The sequence below is a fragment of the Aythya ferina genome, assembly GCF_964211825.1.
Source record: "Aythya ferina genome assembly, chromosome: 3".
NCBI lineage: Eukaryota > Metazoa > Chordata > Aves > Anseriformes > Anatidae > Aythya > Aythya ferina.
Window position 1 is genome coordinate 26,912,867 of NC_140298.1, and position 16,899 is coordinate 26,929,765.

Sequence of the window (16,899 nt, forward strand, 5' to 3'; positions counted from 1 at the left end):
GGGGGGGGGGACACAAACAAAAAATCCCTGCTGCTTGCTTTGGCAGTCTGTTCATCAAGATCACTTCTCTTTGCAGTCATACCCTTCAAGCAAAGAGAGGATGTGTGCGAAGGGTGTCTTGGTCTCCCTCTCACTGTCACGCCCACTAAAGTAGGTTCTCAAAAGCCCAGAAACTTAGCCCAGAGATTCCCTCTAACCAGGTTAAATCTAAGGTAAGCATCAGAAAGTAAACTGAACATCGCCACACGTGACATGAATCCTAGAGGATTTTGTACCACTACTAACTAGAGTAGCTTGAGGAATGTTATTCTGAGATTAAGTAGTCCTTATTTGTTGAATTCAAACCCTACAGGAGAAGAAGGAATATTCAAATTAATAGACATTTAATAGACATTTAGAATCTGTAAAATAACAAAGATAATAATAGTAGTTCCAGTTTGCTCCAGAATCTCATACTCCAGTAGCTAGATCAGGTAAACCTACTGCAGAAAAATACATTAAGCTGATGAAGTCAGGCTTTTAGAGGAGGTGGTGAGATAACAAAAAGTTACTTGAAAATGAAATGGAAAGACTTATAAGTACTGGACATACAAAATTATGCATCAGCATCTAGTTATTGACTGTCCACTATAACTTCATTTTGCATTAGATGAGCTGATAACAATTTTGGCTTTTTTTTTTTTTGTGGCTGAAAAGTACAATTAGCTCTTCTGAGATTAAAAACTAACAAAAAAAATCAAACAATCTCAACTGCCTCCTGTATATTGAGAAGTTTCACATGGTATTTTAATATTTAAAGGTTTTTTTTAATACTGAATATGTGAAGTCAGCACAGGAGGACAAAAAAGCTGTGAAGAACAGATGTCAGGTGCTGTTTAGGAGACATTTGTGATAATTAAAAAGAGAATATATAAAACATTAAAGGTCAGGACATCTACAAACAAGATAAGTAGATCAGACCATATGTTAAGTTGTAAGAATTACCAGGGAATTTTAAGTACATAGTCTCACCAACTTACTTGGAAGGCGCTCTGAAAATAAGCATAGGAAACTCAATAAAAAAAACTGTGTTAGATACCCCGAAGTCCAAAGACCTATAAGCTGTATTTTGGAGTGTTAAATAACATAGACAACAACTCGTAGGGACATCAGCAACTGCTCAGTGGTGTTACAGTTCTATTACCAGACTTAAAAACTACCTCCCCAAAAACAAACAAACAAAACAAAACAAACAAAAAAAAAGAAACAAAACAAACAAACAAACAACAACAACAACAACAACAAAACACAAAATACCAAATACTAAACTGGCAACAACAAAATATGGAAAAGGCCTAGCCCTGGATCTTGATTTCAGATGCAGTTCTCAGCTCAAAACAATTTATGGCAAGAAGCATATTAAAACCTCCTATACCAACACTAAGTAATTGAAAGCTTGGGTTTTGGATATTTCTGCTTCTGAACTCTAGTTTCAGCATCTCTGTGCTGATAGCTCTTTGCAGTTCAAAGTGTTGTAACTGAAGTAACGTGTTCCGTTTCAACTGCAAATCATTAATAGTAAGTATTAAAAACAATCATTTTTTGTTATTTCCATTGCTTTCTTCTTGTGGAAATGCAGTGTTCTGTAGACTGATTTTGGTTGGGGCATTACTCCATCAGTGCTCACAAAGATGTATTCACTGAATCTGGATCTGTCCTCTCTGCCAGACCAAACTTCTAGCTGGGCTTTATGAATGCTTCATGGGCTTCGTTTGGATGCCAGAATAAATGACTTAACTGGTACATGGAAGGAATCAAAATGAAGCATGCATTATTTATTGTAGTAATTACAATCTTACTGAGATACAACCTGAACTGAGATGCCTGCAGCTAATAAACAGAAACAAATGAATAATTGTTAGCATTGACTTGAAAATTTCTGGTTCTGGTGAATATGAACTAGGTTTTTAATGTTGTGCCAATACGTTCAAATAAAGTTAGGATTCCCCTTTATCCTTTTCCTTTCATTTTCCCACACTCTTGTGTACTTCATTACCAAGCTGATACTGTGATCCAGAAGGACTGCCCTATAAAGAGTCTTCTGCCAAAGCAGCTTCAAAAACCACAGAGAAACTAACCTCAAAGTTAGTTATTGGTTAAGGCAGTTCAGTAACCTGGCGATCTGCTGTCTACTAAGGGTTTTCTATTGGTAAGGAATCTCAACTAATGATTCTCTGTCAGTGTGTCCTGACTGATACGCTAGCCAGTGGAGCAGTGCATCATCTTATTTCCTCTTAAATAGGGTCCCAGTCTTAGGAATATGATAAGATTTGGCTTTAAATTTAATGTTGCAACAAATTGCTATATCTGCGTGGAAATAGTGAAATATATTCAATTTCTCTAGGTTTGCATCTGTGTTTAGTTCTCTTCTGAATTAATGCTAGGTAAGTAGCTCCATGCGATTTTTGCATTAAAAAAAAAAGAAAAAAAAGTAAATGAGTGAAGCTGCTTGGAAAGAGAAGAGGCAGCATGGTAATGCTACTGTTGTGTTTAAATTCTATAATGTTTAACTGCACCAGGCTCTTAAAGTGCTTATTTTAAAGTTCCAGCAAACTTGCATGAAAACATATCCAGTGAATTAATAAATATTTTTTAGCCTTTCTACCGTGCTATAAAGGATATTTTAAGAGAGAGAAAATGGCTGCCATTGCATTATTATTCTACAAAAGACCAAGGTCTTGCCAATTTTATTGGGGTAAAAAAGGCATATGTAAAAACTAGCAAAATGATTGTTTTTGTCCTTAGAATGATATTCTAGATTTTCCCCTTAAACAGTGATATAAGAATATTCTACATGTACTGCACAGCTGTTTTTTAATTTTATATATATTTTTATTTATTTTTCTGCTTTGAAGGTAAAGTTTCCAGTGGAAAACCAAGACACAGTACAGAACTATCCAGCCCCCATTGTCAGTTTTCTAGGGAAGGATCCTGGAAAGCTGGAAGTGTTTTAGATGGCGTATGACCTAGGAGAGCAGTATCCATGGGGAACTGCCTTTGGTGCCTTAGCATGGGTTCCTCCCATCCAAGTTAAACCATGCCAAGCTGCAGTGAAGTAGTGCAACAAACTCAGATCTTTTGGAAGGGAGAGATGGCTTTACTTTAATCTCAGATCAAGTTGACTTTACCCATTTGTGTCCTCACACTAGCACGCTCACAATGCTAGAAGGTGTGTCCACATGATCTGACTAGCATCACTTTTGTGTAGGCTTGGATTTTTCTTGATTAGTGCTGACAAACGAGTTTTGGGGAAGGTCTTTTATATGACAGGACCCAGTGGTCACTATATTTTAATCATTTGCCTCAGACTTACTTACTTCAACCTCTGAATTTAAGGCTTCTGTGCTTGTGTTGCCATTTCTCAGGACAGCTGGGCTGGCAGGAGGGGGCACTTGGTGTCACCAAGCGTGGTATCTCCCTTACTGCATGCTTACACTTCTGGCCCACAGCAGCCTGTTCTAGAGCATAACTAATTTCATCTTTGGGAGTTTATGGGGTATTCAATATTTTGGGGTAGTATACCTAGGGCATATACCTTGGGACAGTTTTGGATACCTAGCTTGAGAATAAGTGCTAAGTGTTTACCATGAAAATTTAGAACCTTTAAGTTTCCCAGGATTAAGTACTCAAATATGTATATAGAAAATGGAATTATGTTTCTTCTTAACAGAACCTGGGAATCTGCATAGTCTGGTGGGCATTTTCATTGCACTGGAGTCAGACAGTGCTTCCTGCATCCCTGAGAAGCCCAAGATTGGTAACTTCCAGAGATCCTCACAGAAAGGTTTCAATAAGGACTTCTAGGGAGGGAAGACAAACAAACAAAGGCCAAAGAAGGTTTACTGCTTAGAGCAATGATCTTTTTTTTTTTTTTTTGTTCTTTTGTAGTTGGAAGGCAAAGTTCCTTTCTGCTTATTGTTTGGAGGTTTATATTACATAAATATGTGTGTTGGAACTAGAATTTTATATGAGCATAATTCTGAAATAAACAAGTTAACATTGAGATGTTTAAAAGCTGTGTGGCCTCAACTTTGGGAGAAGAAAGTTGTCCTTTGGATAAATAAGGGAGATAAATAAATAAATTAAAAAGCCTGACAGCAAAAATATATTTCAGGCCATCTAAATAATTGGAATACTCATGAGTAATTAGAGACAGCAGTTGGCTGTCAGGCCCATGGGCAGTCTCCGCCCACCCCAGGTGTGAACATCACCCACCTAGGTGGCTCTGCCCTTTCTATAGGCAGATTCCCATCTCCTCCGCTCCCATCCCCTCTTCCACTTGGCTTTTTCTATGCCACAGACCCCCTCCCTGGTCACTTCTTGAGGAATGTCATCAGGTTTCTGTTGGCTCCAACCTCGGGTGAGTAAGTCTGGCTGGAGGCTCTTCTGCCAGCCACAGCAGCGCTCCAGCGCTCCCCTGACTTAGAAGGTGCAAATAGGCAGCAGACACTGGCACCGAGCAGGTCACTGATGGAGCTGCTGAGCAACACAAGCCACCCTAATTTACCTCTGTAAAGAGATATGGGTTTGTTTTTCACTTTCACTCTATTTCTATTAATATTTGTAACATATTGATGTTACCCTGTACCCAACATACTGTGTTACCCAACAGCAGGGAACTATTATAAGGTCCTGTGCCAGAATTAAACATATAATCATTTTGAGACTCAACCAAAAAGTAGCTTTGCAAAGCACAATTTAGAAAAAAAAAAAATCAGGTAAGAATCACAACAAAAAAAAAATCAGGTAAGAATAATTGCAGCTGTGTGACTTCCCACTGATCAGATGCATATATTTCCTATATCTCCTCTCACTTTAATTATGCTCTTTTAGCTGGCATTAGCAATAGTAGAAATAGGGAAAAGAGAAAACACTGGTTGAAAAGACACAGCTTTTGAAAAGCAATTTACATATTTCAGCTAAGAGAAACAAAATCTAAGGCTTTGAAAGGACTAATGAAGTGCTTGAGAAGGGGAGGAATGAGTTTCATAAGTTTAATTCATGCTGTTGTGGCAGGCATCCACAGTTCAATTCTACATTAATTGCTTTTAGATGAGCTCTGCATTAAATCTGAATAAATTTATTTAGAGATTTATATGATTTTTTTTTAAACTGTTGTCAATAAGAGCATGTAGATATTGTCAACCTATTACCTTGAACAGAAATATCTCATTGAGATCAGAACTGCTGCTAGAAAACTAGATCAGTACAGATTTTTAAAAGTAAAACAGTCATACTTTCTGATAGAATAACTACTGTTCATAGGTAATTTTCCCTTTTACAGACTCCCTGGTTACACTGAAATGTTACTGGATACCCTTCTTTGTCAGAAAATTAACGTAGTAGAAGTAAAGCAGCATAAAATCTTCAAAACCTTAAGGACCTTGTCTTTTGTGGATTTGCTTTTGATAAAAGCAACTTAATCTTTAATATTCTTTTCTGTTAAAGTTTAACTTCTGATTTTCATAAAACTATGTAACACTTCTCTTTATCAGCTTTCCTCTCATTTTATTTCCCTTTATATTATACTGTTTTCTACAGCTTTATGTAATCATGTCTTACGAATGCATTTTCTGTGCATTAAGTGCATTTTAGGGTGGTTTGCAGCAGCTCATTTGGGCTAAATTTTTTGTGGGTAAGCCATTCTTTTGGAGAATTTTAATTTTTGTTCTAAATTATTTGCTGAAATGCTGCTGTGAATAGAATTGATAAAAGTAGTTCTTTGTCATGATGACATATTAAGGAAATAATAATTTAGATACATCAGGATACTGGTTTTGAATAATGGGCACCACTGGCTTAGTGAGACATGATATTTATTCTAAGCATTCTTATATGCTATTAATGTTAATTTGCTGGATGTCATTAACTGATGTCTTTTTTTGGGGAATACACATATATAGATGTGCACTCATAAACAAAAGAAAATAATAAATTATCCAGAAACACTTCAAAAAAGGAGTGGTTCAGGGGAAAAGAAATGATCATCCTCTTTGTGAGAGATGAGCAAACCTGGAAAGTAATTTCTCTCCTTTAAAATAAAACCTGCACCATTTTTTAAATGGCATGCTTTATCTGTGTTCTGAATCCATTACTGTGCATCTCTGATTACGCAGATCTTGACAATAAGAGTTGTATTCATCTGGTGTCTCTCAATTGTCAATAGAGAGAGGCAGGCGACTCCAAGAGGCAGTTCTTCTCTTATATCTGTCTTAGATACTTATCTTAGAAGAGGATATATTACCCTCTGGAGCTGACTGTGTATGCAATATTGTTATTTCCTATTTTAAAAACAGGCCAAGATAAGCATGAAGAGCTCCATGCTTCCTATAGTTCTCTTTATTTTGTTGGAGCTATGGCAATTGCGGCTCTTGAGCTACTGCGCTTGTTCAAATGGCTCTGCATTTTAAGTGCACAAAGGCTCTCTGTGAACGGTAGAATCTTTCTGGCTGGGAGATACAATACTTTAACCACTGTTATTATGTGGCACAATAAAAATGAAAGTCTTCAATTATACCAGCACTTAAACCAAATCAGTGTTGTTCTTCAGATCTTTTGTTTGCCTGATGGTTTGACATTCATAGCAATAACAGGCTTGCAGTGCTGTATTCTACCTGCTTCCCTTCCATATATAAACATAACGTTAAATTTATTAAAAATAGGAGGTTGCAAAAAATAGTGTCTGGAGAAGCAAGACTTTTAGAACCATCTCCTGCTTTTTCTATTTGTTAAGGAAAAATGCAATGTGTATCAATAATATTCATTTAATTAGCTTGTACAATATAATTTCTCTATTTTTTTCTGGTTTGCACAAACTTGCGCTGCTCATCGTCTTTCATGTTAACTATGCTAGCTGAACTCCTTAAAAAAAAAAAAAAAAACAAACAAAAAAACCACCTTTGCCTCTGTTAGGCATCTTTTGCACAGCCAACTTAAACAGGAACAACTGTAAAAATAAAATGGTGCTTCAGTGTAGTGCCACATTAGTCTTGTCTATGTTTATTCGTTGTGGTAGCTTTTTAGCTTTTTTCCAAATATTTGTTAATTCTAGTATCTTCACTCTCCCTCTGGTGAGAGCAATACTAATTTTAATGTGTTCATTCATCTAGTTTTCCATGGATTAGACATTCTTCATTTCCTCTCCTACGTAAAATGAATGTAGTGGTGCTCTGTTAAGTAGTCAGTGTTTCACGACAGCGATGTGGATGTTTTAGTGGTATAGAAATTATTTCCCATTGGAGAATATATAGCTTTTTTCAGGACCTACGGTCTGAGTTTCATCGCCAGCCAAGTGAAGTTAATGGGTTGACTCTGCATTATGCAGGACCTTCTTGTATAGTGCTAATTAATCAGTGCCATGCATTAAAGCTGAAACCTTTTGGATGAGAAGTAACAGCAAGACTTCAACCATTTGTACTAATAAAAGAGAAAGTGCCATTTGGGGTTACCCTGACCAGATTTCAGCTTGTATTACATCCTGCATAATAACCTTCTTACTACATTTCAGTGCCATAGTCTGCTGGTCTTTAATTCTTTCTCTAAGCTATATTGTGGTTTGGCACAGCTGAGCCCCTCCTGTGTTGCCTCCTTCAGGTGGCTTCACTTCAAAAGCCTGGAAAAGATCATTCCACGTAGAAACAGGTAGCACTGCAGTAACATAGGAGAGGTGTTTAAAGTTTGGTCTGCTTTTGCTGCCCGAAAGATTGTTGATATTTTGGCTTTGCTACATGAGTGGTAGGAGAGAACATTTTCCGTTTAAGAAAAGCATGAAATTGCCAAGTTTGACAGTCTATAAAACAGCTATCAAAGAGCAGTTGAAGACTTTCAAAAGAAGATTTGTGGGTGTGATTATGCTCGGGGGAGAGGGAAAAGAAATGAGGGATCTGCTGCAAAGAGGCAAATCCCGTGAGGACTGAGGCATCAGACAAGCTTTCCAACAAGAGCCTGGAGCATTATTGTGTGCAGCAGGTGATGCCAATGAGTCTGAAAAGCTCAGATTAAATGAATGCAGGTGTTGGTGTTAGAAAATCATGTCTCAAAAGAATAGTGCTAGTTACCGTCAAGGGATTGTTCTTGCCAAAAGAAGTTTGGAGGTAATTTAAATTGCAGCGCAACTTGACTTTGTGTTAGCTCCAAGCAAGGTCATAAAAATAGTCATGCATATGATTTAGTTCTGCACGTGAGTCAGCTCTGGAGCAGGAATACTCTTAGATTTCTTTTGTTTGGAAAATTTACATGCTTGAGACATTTCAAGCCCAGGCTCACCATTTTGTTAAAGTTCTAGTACAAATTTTTGAAACCAGGAGGAGAAAATATTCAAAATAGATTTATAACAATCAGTTTCATGACAATCTTGTCGTTTTTCTGTAATGGGCACAATAAGGAAGAACAGCTCTTGAAAATAAAACAATAGATATAAACATGCAGTGTAGGTTGAGGGCACTATAAAATCTTTTTTTTTTTTTCAGTATTTTTCCAGTACATTAACATTTTGTGTAAGTAGAAGGATTATTCTTAAAAAAAAAAAAAAAAAAAAGTGTTCTTGCAGCATTTAGGAATTTTAGTCCATTGCATTTGGGTGTAATCAAGTTGGTGCACAAAAAGGACAAACAGAGAAGCTTTTACAATTTTTAAAAGGATATGGCCTTAGAAGGGAGGGGGATTTCATTTCTGTGTTTAGAAGGGGCCGTGGTAAAGCCACATGGAGTGGCATCATTTGGTGGTCCCAGCCTTTGGTGGGCTTCCTTAGAGAAAGGTGAAGCTTCTGACTCTGATGCTACCCAGTGGAGGGCTGCATGCATCTGCTGCTGTTACATACATCTATAGTCATGAGCCATTTATAAGATACAGGCTAATTCAGCTGTACCTGGAGACTTGTGGTTATTTCAGAGGACAAATAGTCCTGTCATATTATCATCACTTTGCTGAGCAGTATGAGACTGCTAACATTTACTCTCTTTGGTTAATTCAAAGAAAGCTATAAACTTTGCTTGTGAACTGTTTTGAACAGCTGCTTTTAAAACACATTTCTGTGAGCCATATCAATGTTGACAGAACTTCTGATTATGTTTGACTTTTATTTTTGCTCTCAGTATTTTATGTACTTGAATTAATGATTATAAGGTGTCCTATTACTGATAAGATCCTAACTATATGAAGGACAGAAGTAAAGCTCTTTCACTTTTCTCCTGCTTCCCCTCTCGCTTTCCTTAGATATGTCATGTAGGAGAAGAAAGCCAAAGCAAGGCACAAGTATCCATGTGCAAAAAAAAGTCATAATCTGTTTATGCTGGTGCTGAGAATGCTTTATCTTGTTTTAAGTATGTTGATACAGTGCATTCAAAAATCTTCCTGTGCTCAGTCTGTAATTATTATTGCAATAATCTAATTCAAGCATGATGGACTATATAGTTAGAGTATTTTTGTCAAAAATTAATCCTTAAGGTTTTGGTTTCCTGTTGGTGAGAGGTGAAAAATCAATCTAGAAATGTTTTAATGGCTGCGGGACTGGCCACCCCACCCAGGAGCACACGGAGCCACCAGGCTTGAGAAAGAGCCATTCTTCACTGAAGCTGCTCCCCTTTCTCTCCCCACCCATCTCTGAAGCCCAAACAGTGCAGATGTTGCTGACTTCCAGATGTATTTTCCCACTTCCACCAGTTTTTTCTAGCTAGGAGATTGCAGGATGTTTTTGAAAACAGCATTTTTTGCAAGTTTCCCAAAATCTTTAATGTTTTCTAATATCCCAAAATTAAGATTAAATTCTGTTAATCTTTTTTTTTTTTTCCCCACAGTAATTAAATCCATAGGTCTTTTCCAAGAAATTCATTTAAAATTTATGTTGTTTTTCCCAAAGGGAGTTTTCTGCTATGCTAAATAAATAAAAATAAATAAACTAAATAAAAATAAATAAAGCTCTTTGATCACCTTTCCTCCCCCTTTAATATGGGCAGTGTTTCCAGCGTAACCTGTGTTCTGTGCCTATAGCTGGTACAGTGTGGGTCTTCATGTGCCACCCAGTCTGTCAGGGGAATTGTGCTAAGTATAAGAATTGAGAGCCTCAAATTTCCTTGACTGTGGCTGATTCATGCTCCCAAATCAGTGAACATCTGTTGGCTGTATCCTACTGCATTTCTGCAGAGGCGGTGCTGCCCTTGACCATGCTGAGAGGAGGGTGCTTGCTCTGCCCTGGTGCAAACTTGTTAGGAAAAGCCTGTCATTGCTTTGGAGGGCCTGGGGTTGGAGGGAAATGGGAGGTACAGGCTTTGGGAAAGGAAAAGATAATAAACAAGGCTGGCCATCTTGAGACAGTAACTGTATTGTCAAAGCGAACACTGAGGTTTCAGAGAGAAATCTCTTGGCAGTGTCATAAATTATAACTTTTGTATTTGCTGCTGTGCAGATGTGAAATTGTGCAGTTAAGAAAATTATGCACAGGTTAGAGAAACAGACTTTTCCAGTAGGGTGCTTCACTTAGATGATACCTGCAGAAAGTTTGTCAGAGCTCTTTTGCACTCTTAAAGTACTCCAAATCCACGGGATCTGGGGAGAGCACGTATCTCATAGTGTACCGTAACGAGTGATAAACTAGCATTATGTCTGTGTTTTCGGTGTAGTTGTGGGCCTTGTTGTCTACTTATGGAGTATATGGTTAAGTTAAAATTCATAATCTGGCAAAAGAATAGGTTTAAAGTGAGATGCTGGGCAAAAAACAGCAAGAGAGTTTAGGAGACAGCTTATGTGCTCTTGCACATATTTAAGGCAAAAAGAAAATCGAGCTGAAATCGGGAATAATGGAGGGGTATGGGTAGATGCGCATTGTGAAAAGGGTGAAAAATATAAGTAGTTTGAAATGAAATATCCTTTGTGTGGAAGTCAGAAAGTTTCTACTGTCCAAGGCTTTTTGCTGCTTGTTTCTTAGGATGGGAGTGCTCCCACCCTGAAATCTCTCCCTCAGAAAGCAGCTCAAGCGTCTTCTGTCACTGTAGCGGTTTCTTTATGAGGGAAAGGGCAACGTGAAAATAATTTACTAGCAGCGCTTGGGAACTGTAGCCATCTATTCCCTGACTGAATGCAGATGACAGTAAGTGGCATGTTAGGGTACAAGTTGAATTAGCAGCATTAATTAGCTGTCTGAGCTCTGTTTATTGTTTTTCCTTCTGTGAATCTTTTCCAGACACATTTTGTGGGTCACACATGAAATATTATTAAAGCAACTGCCTACTGTGTGTGTGTGTGTTTTTATTTATCTCCATTCTATAATTCTTCGAATCCAGTACGATCTGGGAAAATTACCCTTTTCAGAAGGGTAAGGAGGACAGTTATTAACCTTAGTGGGTTGTTTTGGACTGACTTTGTGAGGTAAAAGTGAGTTTGAAAATGAAGTGTTCTTGCACTGCTTGTGGAAGGGAAGCAGTGGGTAGGGGGAGGTACAGTGAAACATGCCTGTCCTGAAAGGAAGGGTGTCGGTTTCACCATGCATTGCCTGTGATGCATTATCTTTCCCATGTCCTTCCGTGCTTTTTTTTTTTTTTCTTCTAAGTTGTCTGGATAAGCTGTCTGATAATGCACCTGCCTAAAAAGCATCCCAGGCTGCAGCGGCAGCTTCAACCGTGTTACACAGCAGGGGCAGTGGGATGGGGCATGGTGCCTCGAAAGCATGGTTTGTAGCACAGTTTTCCATGGGGGAGTGCCTGGGCTATGTCTCCCAGGCTCTGGCAGGGGTAGTGCAAAGGGGATGTTGTTCGGACTTGGTGCTGCTTTGGTGCCACTCCTGTCCCACGGTTTGCCAACAAATACTTCCCATGTCTCTTGCTCCTCAGCTCATGGAGAGCCCTCACCCACTTCAAGAATTATTGAAGGAGTGCTTGTGCAGTAAGTTCTGATTGAACTTGGGTTTCCTATTTGTATTTCATAATTTGGGGAAATGATGATTCAACTGACCTTCAAAGGAGGTTGACACTGGACTGCAATAAGAATATAATTTTTTTTTATTATTATTATTTTCTTCAAATTGACCTGTACAGCCATCTCTTCAATACTTTGTTACTTCTGTAGGAGGGCATGAATCAGCTGTGATGACTTGGTGAAGTTTGTGCATTATCTGTACCTATGCTTTTATGTGGGCATTTTCAGTCACTATAGCACTTGTTCTTGCTGGTGAAAGAGCCTGTAGGATGTGGTTTTCCCCCCATTTACTGATGGACTTACTTACATATTCAGAAGTGCTTATTGCTTTGTTTGCTGTCACCAGTTGCTTTTCAATCTTGTTTGGCTTTAATTGTGTCACAAAATTTAATTTGTTGGATTTTTGCTGGCCTTCACTATCCTTGAAAGAAAACAATGAAGACCAGCCATCATTAAACCGAAGAATAATTTTCATGCAGGACCAAATGCTATAAACTATGTATTAAATGTAGGCCCAGAGTTGGAAGGAGGCTCTTAGTGATGAGGGCAGTTGGATTCTGCAGCACCTTTGAAATAGAAATGGGGAATTTGATAAATATATTAATAGATCATGTGGCCCTTTGATACTGAGCAGCTGGGTATCTAAAGCTCACCTTGCAAGCTCCATACATATGAAAGCAGCGGCTCACAGAAGCAGGTGGTAGCTTGGAGAAGGGTGATTGCTTCAGTAATTTATGGAGTGATAAGACGTAGTGGCACAGCAATATAACAGGACAGATTCATTATCAGTTAGGTCTTACCAGTTCTAAAGAACAGCCTTGCTTACTTGTGTGGGATCCCTCTTAAACAAGCAAATGCAGAACTTCCTAGCAGCAGCTGGTTTATGGAGCAAGTGCTAGCATCTGGAGAAGCAGAGCAGAGAGTTTGGTACTTTGATCTGAATCTTTTGCTACAAGCGGTCAGTGCTCAGCAATCTGTTAACTGTGTGATAACTGATAAAAATAACCAGCAAAAAAAGGTGTTATAAAGAACATTACTGCAGCACTGTGAAAGGATTGAGATCATCCTTCTGACAGCGTGCATCACAACTGCTGAAGTGTCCGGGAGTGCTTCAGCACCTGAAAGAGACGTTAAAAGAGTCTCTTGTGTACAATGAACAAATCTAGGTGTTAGAAAGTAGCAATTCTACCGTCCCTTTTCTTACAGCTTTCAAGCAGTCTTGCATCTGACTAAAATCCTCCATGGTTTTGACAGGTCCCCCCCTCCTGCTCATGCCTTCCTGTTCTAGTGGAGGTAGCTCCCCTTCTCCTCAGCTAATCCTGCACTTCATCATGAAGCTGCAAGCACTGCCTGGTGAAGTTGTTCTCATTATTTCTTGACTGTGCCCTGTGTTTTAAGTCCTTTCTCATCTCTTCCTCCCATTTATTTTCTTAGACTCTGGAACATTTACGACTCCTTAACCTGAAGTTGCTGGTCTCCCACTGAAGGTTTGTCAGCTTTCTGAATGCTAGCCACTCCTGCAGCCGTGGCAAAAGATAATTCCTCAGTAGCTTGTGTCTGCCAGTTGAACCACGGAGGCAGTTCGTTAGTTCACTCATTAGCTTTTCTCTCAAAATTAGAAGGCGCAGACATGACTCCCTTTGCTTCATCTTGTTATTTCTGATATCTGGAGGCTGTGACTGTGGCTTGGCCTCCAGTGAGGCCACTTAGCAGCCACTCGCCCTCCCCATCATCCCTGCCCTGTCTCCTCTCAGCTGCAGTGCTTCCAGCCCCCCTGTGAAGCCCCATGAGGTCTGTGTGACCGACGGCACATGGCCCTTTCCTTAAGGAAGCTGAGCCCTGAACCACATTTCTCAAGAACTGTTTGCCACCAGACCTCATAAAATAAATGTGGATTTGGCTGGTGGAAAAAGGGAGATTTTGTGTGTGCTAGCATTCATTGAAACAAATGAAAGCTTTTCTAATTAGACTTTCTAAATTTTTAATTAATTTTTCATGTTTTATTACTTTTTTTTTTAAATACTAATTCATTTTTTATGATGGTGTTAAAGAAGCTGTGGCTTTCAGCTACAGTGGTGAAAGCATTACAGATTCATGCACTGCAAAATTGAGAATGGTATGTTTTTGGAAGTCTGTTAGCTTACAGCTCCTATTGCCTGAAGTTTTAAAACACCATTGATACAATGCTTTGCTAAGATATGCTAGCACTGCTTCACAGAGCAGTGACATTTTGTGTTATAAAATATTTCTTGAAGCAAGGGGGTTACTTATTATCTTGTCCCTGTAGGCTGATAACCAGCGCAGAGGTTGTCACTTGAGGTGTAGATTACTGTATGTAACAAAAAAAAATTGAATTGTTTCAGATGCATTTGAGCAACAGATGTATTTATGATCTTGAAATTAAAAGCAGATTTGTTTTCAAATAAAAATGGTACATCATGGTACATTCTCATTTCAGGATATCTGATCATATCAGTAGGATGCAACACTAGTTTATTTTTTTCGTATCTGAAAAGTAAATTAATATTTATGCACACAAGTAAAAGTGGTCTTGATATTTTTTTAATCCTATCCTGGAAGCACAGAGTCTATAAAAATATTCTCTACTCAGCAAATGCAACTTTTTTTTTGTCTGCAGCTTGACACAATGTAATTTTAGTGCTGAGATGTTAATAACATTTTCAGGGGAATAATTCATACAGTTCTATTGCTTATGTCAGTGTCAAAAAGAAAAGAAATTTGCCAGACCTGAGGAACTGTTAAAAGGCAGAGTGAGCTTGTACAACACGTGGAAGGGCACACATCCTCCATGGTGCAGAAGGCTGTCCACTGGACAGCTAAAGGCATCCTTCAGATTTCAGCTTCTGCCTTTCTTTCTGGTTTTGGAGGCAATGGATGATATTCCTGAACTTTCCATTTTCTCATGCTTAATCCACTTAGTAGCATACCTGAGCCATGAGCAGGCTGTGAGAGCTCTCTGACCCTATTAATGTGCTGTAGAACAAGTTGTCTACTAGGATCTATTTACCTGATCCAGTGAAATGATTGTATTAATGTTTTAAATTGCACTTTGCACTTGTTTTTAATGTAGCTTCATGTTTTCAGGGCATAATCTGGCTCTTCCCACACTGTGACTCTCCGAATTTCAGCAGAACTGCTGGCATGTTTCAAATGAGCCGTGTGCTAAGTGCTCTGGTGGACGGGGGCCAGAGCACTCCCCACAGCACAGGGCTGTGCCCTGCCTGCTGCTGCATGAACGTATAGCCACATATAGCCACCTATAGCCTGGGATAAGCTGGGATTCATGCCATAGGAAGCCCAATGGTGCTGCGAGGGTTCAGAAGGCACATTACCCTGCAGGGAGTGGCTCAGGCTCACAGCAAATACAAGCGTGAAGGAAGCAGCACCCACAGCCTCCTGCTTTTGAAGCTGTCATCAAACAAGAGAGGTGCCTTGCTGCAGCTAGGGAAGGGCTCAGCTGATTAATTGGCTCATTGCTGAGCTCAAGCGGGCTCCTGCTCGCCTCTCCTCAGACACTGTTGCAGATGGCATTAACTCAGCCTCCTTTCCCACTATAAGGGCTGGGAATGCCTTTACTTGGACATTGGATAAATGGATAAAAGAAATTATCTATGCATAGGCTCTGTTACCATTGTTACTGTTTGAGAGGAAGCAGCAGGAGGCAGGCAGGAGATCTCTGTTTTGTCTCTGAATCCCATTAGACCACAGAGATGCTCCAGAGCCCTTATCAATAAAGCACTATGTGTGTCTTCTCTGTGGGTAGAAGGGACATGGAGTATCACATAGTTCAGGCAAGTATTTTGGCAAGTATTTGTTTGTAGCTAAGTCTTTAACCTGATTTTATGCAGATTCTAATTTTGTCACTTTTTTTTTTTGGTGGATTTATTTGATAATCGATTTTTTAAATGAGTTTCATTTGAACAAACTTTTAGGTTGTTTTTATTTTTTGTTGTATAAGACAAGACAAGGAAGGTAAAAGGTGTGGTGTTAATTAGTGTAACACTAAACTTACTTTATTAACTACTGAATTCAAGGTGACTGATTCTGTTCCTGGGAGGCATCTCTTGGCTTGGTGACAGAAGATGAAATTGCGGATGTGGGACAAAAATAAAAGAGCGTAAGGAACACTGGCAAAGCTTAGAAATAGAAAAGCCTAATTATATTAAAAAAAAAAAAAAAAAAAAAGCTGGAAGTGGGGCAGACATGGGGTTGGGAGTTGCAGCATGCAACATGGTAGAGGACCACAATAGTTGGAAGGAAGAAATGATGGGAGGAGAAGTTGAGCTTGGGTATGTGAATCATACAGTAGCTTAGCTGGAAAAAAGGCAGCAAATTAAACTTGCATAAAATCTAGTATTGTGCAATCGGCACATGCTTGCTTTATTTCATGTAAAGGCAGCATGGTATAGTACATAGAAACTGGTGTTATTGGAAGTTTTCTGCAGGATGGAGTAAGAACAGATTTTATACAAATATTAAAAAAAAAAAAAAAGTTACAGATCTTAGCTAGTAAGATTCCTGCTTTTTAAGGTTAATTTTAGTACTCTAACTGTGCAGCATGACCCATATCTTCACAAACCAAAATCTTTGGGTACATAAACATACTCAAGTATCTGGGTCCATATGCTTAATTTGCTTGAGCAGAAGCAGCTTACTTTAGAAAAGTAGAGGTTAGTACATACATTGTGTCTGTATGCATGCTGAAGCCACAGCTGAACACTGAGTTGAGGGGGGGTACCACACCCCACCTCACCCCAAATTGAAATAAATTGTGAAATCATACAGTCTCAACTGCAGTGATGGAGGGATACAAATAATATTGAAAATATTCTAGCAATGCAATGTGGTTGCAATAGTTTCTTGTTTAAGACTCACATCTCAATTTTGTTTCTGTGCAGAGGGCTTGTTTTCCCCCTTTTGCAGTTCCCCTTT

The 16,899-nt window shown here is 38.8% G+C and overlaps 1 protein-coding gene across 6 annotated transcripts in view; it reads left to right on the plus strand.

The window, feature by feature from the left end:
* The window catches only part of CHRM3 (cholinergic receptor muscarinic 3), a 278,689-nt gene that overhangs the window by 86,063 nt on the left and 175,727 nt on the right, over nucleotides 1-16,899 (plus strand). For 2 of the 6 annotated variants that reach the window (XM_084515901.1, XM_084515897.1), the window contains exon 1: nucleotides 4,260-4,399. The exons of the other annotated variants lie outside the window; for them this stretch is intronic. The gene's annotated coding sequence lies outside the window, so the exon portion shown is untranslated. Of the gene's footprint in view, nucleotides 1-4,259; nucleotides 4,400-16,899 lie in introns of those variants that run through there. 6 annotated transcript variants of the gene reach the window in all.